General features: G+C 41.6%; 1 protein-coding gene across 1 annotated transcript in view; it reads right to left on the bottom strand.

Moving 5' to 3' along the window:
- LOC135545392 (netrin receptor UNC5A-like) overlaps positions 1-13,935 on the bottom strand; it is a 517,562-nt gene that overhangs the window by 383,896 nt on the left and 119,731 nt on the right.

Below are 13,935 nucleotides of genomic sequence, written 5' to 3'. Positions count from 1 at the left end.
CCTGTCTGAGTTATATAGTTACAAGACTCATAAACCTCCTGTCTGAGTTATATAGTTACAAGACTCATAAACCTCCTGTCTGAGTTATATAGTTACAAGACTCATAAACCTCCTGTCTGAGTTATATAGTTACAAGACTCATAAACCTCCTGCCTGAGTTATATAGTTACAAGACTAATAAACGTGTCTGAGTTATATAGTTACAAGACTCATATACCTCCTGCCTGAATTATATAGATACAAGACTCATAGACGTGTCTGAGTTATATAGTTACAAGACTCATGAACCTGTCTGAGTTATATAGTTACAAGACTCATAAACGTGTCTGAGTAATATAGTTACAAGACTCATATACCTCCTGCCTGAATTAAATAGTTACAAGACTCATAGACGTGTCTGAGTTATACAGTTACAAGACTCATAGACGTGTCTGAGTTATATAGTTACAAGACTCATAAACGTGTCTGAGTTATATAGTTACAAGACTCATAAACGTGTCTGAGTTATATAGCTACAAGACTCATAAACGTGTCTGAGTTATATAGCTACAAGACTCATAAACGTGTCTGAGTAATATAGTTACAAGACTCATATACCTCCTGCCTGAATTATTGAATTATATAGTTACAAGACTCATAGACGTGTCTGAGTTATATAGTTACAAGACTCATAAACGTGTCTGAGTTATATAGTTACAAGACTCATATACCTCCTGCCTGAATTATATAGTTACAAGACTCATAGACGTGTCTGAGTTATATAGTTACAAGACTCATAGACGTGTCTCAGTTATATAGTTACAAGACTCATAAACCTCCTATCTGAGTTATATAGTTACAAGACTCATAAACGTGTCTGAGTAATATAGTTACAAGACTCATATACCTCCTACCTGAATTATATAGTTACAAGACTCATAGACGTGTCTGAGTTATATAGTTACAAGACTCATAGACGTGTCTGAGTTATATAGCTACAAGACTCATAAACGTGTCTGAGTAATATAGTTACAAGACTCATATACCTCCTACCTGAATTATATAGTTACAAGACTCATAGACGTGTCTGAGTTATATAGTTACAAGACTCATAAACAAGTCTGAGTTATATAGTTACAAGACTCATAAACGAGTCTGAGTTATATAGTTACAAGACTCATAAACGTGTCTGAGTTATATAGTTACAAGACTCATAAACGTGTCTGAGTTACATAGTTACAAGACTCATAAACCTCCTGCCTGAGTTATATAATTACAAGACTCATAAAACTCCTGCCTGAGTTATATAGTTACAAGACTCATAAACGTGTCTGAGTTATATAGTTACAAGACTCATAAACGTGTCTGAGTTATATAGTTACAAGACTCATAAACGTGTCTGAGTTACATAGTTACAAGACTCATAAACCTCCTGCCTGAGTTATATAGTTACAAGACTCATAAAACTCCTGCCTGAGTTATATAGTTACAAGACTCATAAACGTGTCTGAGTTATATAGTTACAAGACTCATAAACCTCCTGCCTGAGTTATATAGTTACAAGACTCATAGACGTGTCTGAGTTATATAGTTACAAGACTCATAAACCTCCTGCCTGAGTTATATATTTACAAGACTCATAAAACTCCTGCCTGAGTTATATAGTTACAAGACTCATAAACGTGTCTGAGTTATATAGTTACAAGACTCATAAACCTCCTGCCTGAGTTATATATTTACAAGACTCATAAACCTCCTGCCTGAGTTATATAGTTACAAGACTCATAGACGTGTCTGAGTTATATAGTTACAAGACTCATAAACGTGTCTGAGTTACATAGTTACAAGACTCATAAACGTGTCTGAGTTACATAGTTACAAGACTCATAAAACTCCTGCCTGAGTTATATAGTTACAAGACTCATAGACGTGTCTGAGTTATATAGTTACAAGACTCATAAACGTGTCTGAGTTACATAGTTACAAGACTCATAAACGTGTCTGAGTTACATAGTTACAAGACTCATAAAACTCCTGCCTGAGTTATATAGTTACAAGACTCATAAACGTGTCTGAGTTATATAGTTACAAGACTCATAAACCTCCTGCCTGAGTTATATATTTACAAGACTCATAAACCTCCTGCCTGAGTTATATAGTTACAAGACTCATAGACGTGTCTGAGTTATATAGTTACAAGACTCATAAACGTGTCTGAGTTACATAGTTACAAGACTCATAAACGTGTCTGAGTTACATAGTTACAAGACTCATAAAACTCCTGCCTGAGTTATATATTTACAAGACTCATAGACGTGTCTGAGTTATATATTTACAAGACTCATAAACCTCCTGCCTGAGTTATATAGTTACAAGACTCATAAACCTCCTGCCTGAGTTATATAGTTACAAGACTCATAAACCTCCTGCCTGAGTTATATAGTTACAAGACTCATAAACGTGTCTGAGTTATATAGCTACAAGACTCATAAACGTGTCTGAGTTATATAGCTACAAGACTCATAAACGTGTCTGAGTAATATAGTTACAAGACTCATATACCTCCTGCCTGAATTATTGAATTATATAGTTACAAGACTCATAGACGTGTCTGAGTTATATAGTTACAAGACTCATAAACGTGTCTGAGTTATATAGTTACAAGACTCATATACCTCCTGCCTGAATTATATAGTTACAAGACTCATAGACGTGTCTGAGTTATATAGTTACAAGACTCATAGACGTGTCTCAGTTATATAGTTACAAGACTCATAAACCTCCTATCTGAGTTATATAGTTACAAGACTCATAAACGTGTCTGAGTAATATAGTTACAAGACTCATATACCTCCTACCTGAATTATATAGTTACAAGACTCATAGACGTGTCTGAGTTATATAGTTACAAGACTCATAGACGTGTCTGAGTTATATAGCTACAAGACTCATAAACGTGTCTGAGTAATATAGTTACAAGACTCATATACCTCCTACCTGAATTATATAGTTACAAGACTCATAGACGTGTCTGAGTTATATAGTTACAAGACTCATAAACGTGTCTGAGTTATATAGTTACAAGACTCATAAACGAGTCTGAGTTATATAGTTACAAGACTCATAAACGTGTCTGAGTTATATAGTTACAAGACTCATAAACGTGTCTGAGTTATATAGTTACAAGACTCATAAATGTGTCTGAGTTACATAGTTACAAGACTCATAAACCTCCTGCCTGAGTTATATAATTACAAGACTCATAAAACTCCTGCCTGAGTTATATAGTTACAAGACTCATAAACGTGTCTGAGTTATATAGTTACAAGACTCATAAACGTGTCTGAGTTATATAGTTACAAGACTCATAAACGTGTCTGAGTTACATAGTTACAAGACTCATAAACCTCCTGCCTGAGTTATATAGTTACAAGACTCATAAAACTCCTGCCTGAGTTATATAGTTACAAGACTCATAAACGTGTCTGAGTTATATAGTTACAAGACTCATAAACGTGTCTGAGTTACATAGTTACAAGACTCATAAACGTGTCTGAGTTACATAGTTACAAGACTCATAAAACTCCTGCCTGAGTTATATATTTACAAGACTCATAGACGTGTCTGAGTTATATATTTACAAGACTCATAAACCTCCTGCCTGAGTTATATAGTTACAAGACTCATAAACCTCCTGCCTGAGTTATATAGTTACAAGACTCATAAACCTCCTGCCTGAGTTATATAGTTACAAGACTCATAAACCTCCTGCCTGAGTTATATAGTTACAAGACTCATAGACGTGTCTGAGTTATATAGTTACAAGGCTCATAGACGTGTCTGAGTTATATAGTTACAAGACTCATAAACGTGTCTGAGTTATATAGTTACAAGACTCATAAACCTCCTGCCTGAGTTATATAGTTACAAGACTCATAAACGTGTCTGAGTTATATAGTTACAAGACTCATAAACCTCCTGTCTGAGTTATATTGTTACAAGACTCATAAACCTCCTGTCTGTGTTATATAGTTACAAGACTCATAAACCTCCTGTCTGAGTTACATAGTTACAAGACTCATAAACCTCCTGTCTGAGTTATATAGTTACAAGACTCATAAACGTGTCTGAGTTATATAGTTACAAGACTCATAAACCTCCTGTCTGAGTTATATAGTTACAAGACTCATATACCTCCTGCCTGAGTTATATATTTACAAGACTCATAAACCTCCTGCCTGAGTTATATATTTACAAGACTCATAAACCTCCTGCCTGAGTTATATATTTACAAGACTCATAAACCTCCTGCCTGAGTTATATAGTTACAAGACTCATAAACGTGTCTGAGTTATATAGTTACAAGACTCATAAACGTGTCTGAGTTATATAGTTACAAGACTCATATACCTCCTGCCTGAGTTATATATTTACAAGACTCATAAACCTCCTGCCTGAGTTATATATTTACAAGACTCATAAACCTCCTGCCTGAGTTATATAGTTACAAGACTCATAAACGAGTCTGAGTTATATAGTTACAAGACTCATAAACGTGTCTGAGTTATATAGTTACAAGACTCATAAACGTGTCTGAGTTATATAGTTACAAGACTCATAAATGTGTCTGAGTTACATAGTTACAAGACTCATAAACCTCCTGCCTGAGTTATATAATTACAAGACTCATAAAACTCCTGCCTGAGTTATATAGTTACAAGACTCATAAACGTGTCTGAGTTATATAGTTACAAGACTCATAAACGTGTCTGAGTTATATAGTTACAAGACTCATAAACGTGTCTGAGTTACATAGTTACAAGACTCATAAACCTCCTGCCTGAGTTATATAGTTACAAGACTCATATACCTCCTGCCTGAGTTATATAGTTACAAGACTCATAAACGTGTCTGAGTTATATAGTTACAAGACTCATAAACCTCCTGTCTGAGTTACATAGTTACAAGACTCATAAACCTCCTGTCTGAGTTATATAGTTACAAGACTCATAAACGTGTCTGAGTTATATAGTTACAAGACTCATAAACCTCCTGTCTGAGTTATATAGTTACAAGACTCATATACCTCCTGCCTGAGTTATATATTTACAAGACTCATAAACCTCCTGCCTGAGTTATATATTTACAAGACTCATAAACCTCCTGCCTGAGTTATATATTTACAAGACTCATAAACCTCCTGCCTGAGTTATATAGTTACAAGACTCATAAACGTGTCTGAGTTATATAGTTACAAGACTCATAAACGTGTCTGAGTTATATAGTTACAAGACTCATATACCTCCTGCCTGAGTTATATATTTACAAGACTCATAAACCTCCTGCCTGAGTTATATATTTACAAGACTCATAAACCTCCTGCCTGAGTTATATATTTACAAGACTCATAAACGTGTCTGAGTTATATATTTACAAGACTTATAAACCTCCTGCCTGAGTTATATATTTACAAGACTCATAAACCTCCTGCCTGAGTTATATAGTTACAAGACTCATAAACGTGTCTGAGTTATATAGTTACAAGACTCATAAACCTCCTGCCTGAGTTATATAGTTACAAGACTCATAAACGTGTCTGAGTTATATAGTTACAAGACTCATAGACGTGTCTGAGTTATATAGTTACAAGACTCATAAACGTGTCTGAGTTATATAGTTACAAGACTCATAGACGTGTCTGAGTTATATAGTTACAAGACTCATAGACGTGTCTGAGTTATATAGTTACAAGACTCATAGACGTGTCTGAGTTATATAGTTACAAGACTCATAAACGTGTCTGAGTTATATAGTTACAAGACTCATAAACCTCCTGTCTGAGTTATATAGTTACAAGACTCATAAACCTCCTGTCTGAGTTATATAGTTACAAGACTCATAAACCTCCTGTCTGAGTTATATAGTTACAAGACTCATAGACGTGTCTGAGTTATATAGTTACAAGACTCATAGACGTGTCTGAGTTATATAGTTACAAGACTCATAGACGTGTCTGAGTTATATAGTTACAAGACTCATAGACGTGTCTGAGTTATATAGTTACAAGACTCATAAACCTCCTGTCTGAGTTATATAGTTACAAGACTCATAAACCTCCTGTCTGAGTTATATAGTTACAAGACTCATAAACCTCCTGTCTGAGTTATATAGTTACAAGACTCATAAACCTCCTGTCTGAGTTATATAGTTACAAGACTCATAGACGTGTCTGAGTTATATAGTTACAAGACTCATAGACGTGTCTGAGTTATATAGTTACAAGACTCATAAACCTCCTGTCTGAGTTATATAGTTACAAGACTCATAAACCTCCTGTCTGAGTTATATAGTTACAAGACTCATAAACCTCCTGTCTGAGTTATATAGTTACAAGACTCATAAACCTCCTGTCTGAGTTATATAGTTACAAGACTCATAGACGTGTCTGAGTTATATAGTTACAAGACTCATAGACGTGTCTGAGTTATATAGTTACAAGACTCATAGACGTGTCTGAGTTATATAGTTACAAGACTCATAAACGTGTCTGAGTTATATAGTTACAAGACTCATAAACCTCCTGTCTGAGTTATATATTTACAAGACTCATAAACGTGTCTGAGTTACATAGTTACAAGACTCATAGACGTGTCTGAGTTATATAGTTACAAGACTCATAAACGTGTCTGAGTTATATAGTTACAAGACTCATAGACGTGTCTGAGTTATATAGTTACAAGACTCATAAACGTGTCTGAGTTATATAGTTACAAGACTCATAGACGTGTCTGAGTTATATAGTTACAAGACTCATAGACGTGTCTGAGTTATATAGTTACAAGACTCATAAACGTGTCTGAGTTATATAGTTACAAGACTCATAGACGTGTCTGAGTTATATAGTTACAAGACTCATAGACGTGTCTGAGTTATATAGTTACAAGACTCATAAACGTGTCTGAGTTACATAGTTACAAGACTCATAAACGTGTCTGAGTTATATAGTTACAAGACTCATAAACGTGTCTGAGTTATATAGTTACAAGACTCATAAACCTCCTGTCTGAGTTATATATTTACAAGACTCATAAACGTGTCTGAGTTATATAGTTACAAGACTCATAAACGTGTCTGAGTTACATAGTTACAAGACTCATAGACGTGTCTGAGTTATATAGTTACAAGACTCATAAACGTGTCTGAGTTATATAGTTACAAGACTCATAAACGTGTCTGAGTTATATAGTTACAAGACTCATAGACGTGTCTGAGTTATATAGTTACAAGACTCATAGACGTGTCTGAGTTATATAGTTACAAGACTCATAAACGTGTCTGAGTTATATAGTTACAAGACTCATAGACGTGTCTGAGTTATATAGTTACAAGACTCATAAACGTGTCTGAGTTATATAGTTACAAGACTCATAAACCTCCTGTCTGAGTTACATAGTTACAAGACTCATAGACGTGTCTCAGTTATATAGTTACAAGACTCATAAACCTCCTGTCTGAGTTACATAGTTACAAGACTCATAAACCTCCTGTCTGAGTTACATAGTTACAAGACTCATAAACGTGTCTGAGTTATATAGTTACAAGACTCATAGACGTGTCTCAGTTATATAGTTACAAGACTCATAGACGTGTCTGAGTTATATAGTTACAAGACTCATAAACGTGTCTGAGTTATATAGTTACAAGACTCATAAACGTGTCTGAGTTATATAGTTACAAGACTCATAGACGTGTCTGAGTTATATAGTTACAAGACTCATAGACGTGTCTGAGTTATATAGTTACAAGACTCATAAACCTCCTGCCTGAGTTATATAGTTACAAGACTCATAGACGTGTCTGAGTTATATAGTTACAAGACTCATAAACCTCCTGTCTGAGTTATATAGTTACAAGACTCATAGACGTGTCTGAGTTATATAGTTACAAGACTCATAAACCTCCTGTCTGAGTTATATAGTTACAAGACTCATAAACCTCCTGTCTGAGTTGTATAGTTACAAGACTCATAAACAGTGAATTCGGAAAGTGTTCAGACCCATCGACTCTTTCCACATTTTGTTACATTACATCCTTATATATCCTCATCAATCTACATAGTGACAAAGCAAAACACGTTTTTTAGAAGTGTTTTCTAATTTATAAAAAATAAAAAACTGAAATACCTTACTTAGATAAGAAGATCCTTTGCTATGAGACTCAAAATTGAGCTCAGGTGCATCCTGTTTCCATTGATCATCCTTGAGATGTTTCTACAACTTGATTGGAGTCCACCTGTGTTAAATTAAATTGACTGGACATGATTTGGAAAGGCACACACCTGTCTATATAAGGTTCCACAGTTGACAGTGCATGTCAGAGCAATAACCAAGCCATAAGGTCGAAGGAATTGTCTGTAGAGCTCCAAGACAGGATTGTGTCGAGGCACAGATCTGGGGAAGGGTAGCAAAAAATGTCTTTGGCATTGAATGTCCCCAAAAACACAATGGCCATCTTTTGTTTTTATTTAACTAGGCAAGTCAGTTAAGAACACAATTCTTATTTACAATGACGGCCTACCCCGGCCAAACCCAAACCTGGACGAGGCTGGGCCAATTGTGTGCCGGTTGTGTTACAGCCTGGAATCGAACAAGGGTCTGTAGTGACGTGTCTAGCACTAAGATGCAGTGCCTTAAACTGCTGCGCCACTCGGGAAGAAGTCAAGTCAAGACTCTTCCTTGAGCTGGGCGCCTGGCCAAACTGAGCAATCGGAGGAGAAGGGCATTGGTCATGGAGGTGACCAAGAACCCGATGGTCACTCTGACAGAGCTCCAGAGTTCCTCTGTGGAGATGGGAGAACATTCCAGAAGGACAACCAGCACTCCGCCAATCAGGCTTTTATGGTAGAGTGGCCAGACAGAAGTCACTCCTCAGTAAAAGGCACATGACAGTCTCGTAGACCATGATAAACAATATTTTCTGGTCTGATGAAACCAAAATTTTACTATTTGGCCTGAATGCCAAGCGTCATGTCTGGAGGAAACCTGGCACCATCCCTACGGTGAAGCATGGTGTTGGCAACATCATGCTCTGGGGATGTTTTTTAGTGGCAGTGCCTGTGAGACTAGTCAGGATCGAGGGAAAGATGAACGGATGAAAACCTGCACCAGAGTGCTCAAGAATTCAGACAGGGGCGAAGAGTCACCTTCCAACAGGACAACAACCCCAAGCACACAGCCAAAACAACAAACGAGTGGCTTTCGGAACAAGTCTCTTGAATGTCCTTGAGTGGCCCCGCCAGAGCCTGGACTTGAACCCCATCGAACACCTCCTGAAAATAGAGACCTGAAAATAGCTGTGCCGCAACACTCCCCATCCAACCTGACAGCACTTGAAAGAATTTGCAGAGAAGAATGGGAGAAACTCCCCAAATACAGGTCTGCCAAGCTTGTAGCATCACACCCAACAAAGTACTGAGTAAAGGGTCTGAATACTTATGTAAATGTTTTATATATATATATATATATTTTTTTATACACTTGCAAAAATGCCTATAAACCTGTTTATGCTTTGTCATTATCGGGTATTGTGTGTAGATTGATGAGCGAAAACACCCAGATTTAATATGTTTTAGAATAAGGCTGTAATGTAACAAAATGTGGAAAAAGTCAAGGGGTCTGAATGCTTTCTGAATGTACTGTCCCTCCTGCCTGAGTTCTTTCCCAGTTGTATATGGTGGTCTCCTCGTATGATATATTTTAATACCCTATTTAATACCGTACCACTCCTAATGTGTCCTGTCCTCTAGAAACCTGCATCCCAAACGACACCCTATACCTTACCTAGTGTCTATGGGGGGCGCAACGGGCCCTGGTCAAAAGGAGTTTACCGTTTGGGACACCACTTGAGAGAATATGACCTTCCTTCCTCTTACAACCTGCCGGCTTTATTGTCACGGTGATCCCTCTGTCTGGCCTCCATCAATACGTACGTTATGCTGCTCAAAAATCTTTTAAACCATCTAGCTATTACTTCCTGAAACATCTAAATAATCTTGTGTTATTATGGTGTCACTGGCCAAAGTCCCAAATAGAACCCTATTGCCTTTACAGATAGGGCTCTGGGCAAAAGTAGTGCACTTCATAGGGGATAGGGTGCCATTAGTGAATCAACCACTATAGGTTTTCATCTTTATAAAATATGTATTTCCTGATTGACCGAGTGGTTTTGAATGCGATTTTGTAATTCATGTTTTTTTTATTTGAGGGAAAGAGAAGCTGGGTTTAGAAAAAGCAGATCTTATTTATTTAATACATACAGCAGGATTAGTTATAGGAATAGAGGAGGGATCAAACATAGACCTGTCCTGTCTGGATTCTGTCCTGTCTGGATTCTGTCCTGCCTGGATTCTGTCTTGTCTGGATTCTGTCCTGTCTGGATTCTGTCCTGTCTGGATTCTGTCCTGTCTGGATTCTGTCTTGTCTGGATTCTGTCCTGTCTGGATTCTGTCCTGTCTGGATTCTGTCCTGTGTCGGGATTCTGTCCTGTCTGGATTCTGTCCTGTCTGGATTCTGTCCTGTCTGGATTCTGTCCTGCCTGGATTCTGTCCTGTCTGGATTCTGTCCTGCCTGGATTCTGTCCTGTCTGGATTCTGTCCTGTCTGGAATCTGTCCTGCCTGGATTCTGTCCTGTGTCGGGATTCTGTCCTGTCTGGATTCTGTCCTGCCTGGATTCTGTCCTGTCTGGATTCTGTCCTGCCTGGATTCTGTCCTGCCTGGATTCTGTCCTGTCTGGATTCTGTCCTGTCTGGATTCTGTCCTGCCTGGATTCTGTCCTGTCTGGATTCTGTCCTGCCTGGAATCTGTCCTGCCTGGAATCTGTCCTGCCTGGATTCTGTCCTGTCTGGATTCTGTCCTGTGTCGGGATTCTGTCCTGTCTGGATTCTGTCCTGTCTGGATTCTGTCCTGTCTGGATTCTGTCCTGTGTCTGGATTCTGTCCTGTCTGGATTCTGTCCTGTCTGGATTCTGTCCTGTGTCTGGATTCTGTCCTGCCTGGATTCTGTCCTGTCTGGATTCTGTCCTGCCTGGATTCTGTCCTGTCTGGATTCTGTCCTGTCTGGATTCTGTCCTGTCTAGATTCTGTCCTGTCTGGATTCTGTCCTGCCTGGATTCTGTCCTGTCTGGATTCTGTCCTGCCTGGATTCTGTCCTGTCTGGATTCTGTCCTGCCTGGATTCTGTCCTGTCTGGATTCTGTCCTGCCTGGAATCTGTCCTGCCTGGAATCTGTCCTGTCTGGATTCTGTCCTGTCTGGATTCTGTCCTGTCTGGATTCTGTCCTGTCTGGATTCTGTCCTGTCTGGATTCTGTCCTGTCTGGATTCTGTCCTGCCTGGATTCTGTCCTGTCTGGATTCTGTCCTGCCTGGAATCTGTCCTGCCTGGAATCTGTCCTGCCTGGATTCTGTCCTGTCTGGATTCTGTCCTGCCTGGATTCTGTCCTGTCTGGATTCTGTCCTGTCTGGATTCTGTCCTGCCTGGATTCTGTCCTGTCTGGATTCTGTCCTGCCTGGATTCTGTCCTGTGTCGAGATTTCAGTATGTGTCTGGATTTCTGTCTGTCTGTCTATTTTAAATTGTAACGTGGATGAATTAGATATTTTGTTGTTGAACAATTGTGCAAACTGAACTGTCTTCAATTTTTACTTACTAAAATACAGGGACATTTAGGAGTACATTTAACAGTCCTCAGTTCCTAATGGATGGGGTGGCTGAACAGAGCAGTAATTAAACATGATCTTTAATGGGCTATCAGCCTATCGGAGAACAGTCCAGCACACAATTTAAGCCGAAGCTGATACGCTGCTATCTGCAAACTCCTGAGAACCCTGAGCTCTAATGAACAGCAGGGAATAGGAGAGGCAGGAGAGGGGAGGAGAGGGGAGGAGAGGGGAGGAGAGGGGAGAATAGGAGAGGAGAGTGGAGGGGAGGGGGGGGGGGGAGAGGGGATAATAGGAGAGGAGAGTGGAGGGGGGAGAATAGGAGAGGATAGTGGAGGGGAGGGGGAGGGAGGGAGAGGGGAGTGGAGGGGGGGAATAGGAGAGTGGAGGGGAGGGGGGGATAGGAGAGGAGAGTGGAGGGGGGAGGGGTGAGGGGAGGGAGGGGGAGAATAGGAGAGGAGAGTGGAGGGGAGGGGGAGGGGAGGAGAGGGGAGTGGAGGGGGGGAATAGGAGAGTGGAGGGGAGGGGGAGGGGGAGGGGAGGAGAGGGGAGAATAGGAGAGGAGAGTGGAGGGGGAGAATAGGAGAGGATAGTGGAGGGGAGGGGGAGGGGAGGAGAGGGGACGGGAGGGGAGAATAGGAGAGGAGAGTGGAGGGGGAGGGGGAGGGGAGGAGGGGGGAGTGGAGGGGGAATAGGAGAGTGGAGGGGAGGGGGGGATAGGAGAGGAGAGTGGAGGGGGGAGGGGGTGAGGGGAGAATAGGAGAGGAGAGTGGAGGGGGAGGGGGAGGGGAGGAGAGGGGACGGGAGGGGAGAATAGGAGAGGATAGTGGGGGGGAGGGGGGGTCTAGTAGGAGTAGGAGAGTGGAGGGGAGGGGGGGGGAGTAGGAGAGGGAGAGTGGAGGGGGAGGGGGGGGGAGTAGGAGAGGAGAGTGGAGGGGAGGGGGGGGGAGTAGGAGAGGAGAGTGGAGGGGGGGGGGGAGTAGGAGAGGGCTAGAGTGGAGGGGAGGGAGGGGAGAATAGGAGAGGAGAGTGGAGGGGAGGGGGGAGGGGAGGAGAGGTGAGAATAGGAGAGGAGAGTGGAGGTGAGGGGGGGGAGGAGAGTGGAGGGGGAGGGGGAGGAGAGGGGGACGGGAGAATAGGAGAGAGGAGAGTGGAGGGGAGGGGGGGAGGAGGGAGAGTGGATGTGAGGGGGAGGAGAGGGAGAGGAGAGGAGAGGGAGAATAGGAGAGGAGAGTGGATGTGAGGGGGGGGGAGAGGAGAGGAGAGGAGAGGAGAGTGGAGGGGAGGGGGAGGGGAGGAGAGGGGACGGGACAGGAGGGGAGGAGAGTGGAGGGGAGGGGGGGAGGAGAGGGGACGGGAGAATAGGAGAGGAGAGTGGAGGGGAGGGGGGGAGGAGAGGAGAGTGGATGTGAGGGGGGGGAGGAGAGGAGAGGAGAGGAGAGGGGAGAATAGGAGAGGAGAGTGGATGTGAGGGGGGGGGAGAGGAGAGGAGAGGAGAGTGGAGTGGATGGGAGGGGATGGGAGGGGAGGGAAGGAGCATCCTGGATGATTATAATAGCCTTGAACCGCCTGCTAATTGATAAAGCATTATTAGCTGCAGCCTTGTAATAGGACTTGTATTTCATCCTGTCCTCTGCGGCCGGACGACTGAGGAGTCGAGAGAGACCGAGGTGGAGAGAGAGAGAGAGCAGTTGGTGACAAGGCCCAGAGACAGACACCGCCAGGGGGTTGAAGGGCAGACCAGAGGAAAACTGACATTATGGTATAACTGGTAACTGGTTACCACGGTGAGAAAAGGGATACATCGAAGAGATGAGGTGGTTAATGTTACCTTGACAACCGAAACATACATGGTTGTCAAACCCACAACCTTAGTAATCCCACCACAGATTACTAATATGAGCTTTACATGATGTATCCATGGAGATGGAGGTAATACAACCCAACACCAGAACGCTGGACCAGTTCCCAAATAGACTGAGTGTATCTGACAAACACAACAAGCTGCAGCGCTTAGGGCAGAGCTGGAGGAGGTGGAGGAGATGCTGGAGCAGGTGGAGGAGGTGGCAGGAGATGGAGGAGGTGGAGGAGGTGGCAGGGGGTGGAGGAGATGGAGGAGATGGAGGAGATGGATGAGGTGGCAGGAGGTGGAGGAGATGGAGGAGGTAGAGCACATGGAGGAGGTGGATGAGGAGGAGGTGGAGGAAGAGGTGGAGGAGGTGGAGGAGGTGGCAGAGGTGGCGGA

Source organism: Oncorhynchus masou, chromosome 9, assembly GCF_036934945.1.
Source record: "Oncorhynchus masou masou isolate Uvic2021 chromosome 9, UVic_Omas_1.1, whole genome shotgun sequence".
In the NCBI taxonomy this organism is placed as follows: Eukaryota; Metazoa; Chordata; class Actinopteri; order Salmoniformes; family Salmonidae; genus Oncorhynchus; species Oncorhynchus masou.
This window is presented reverse-complemented; position numbering and strand designations above follow the sequence as displayed.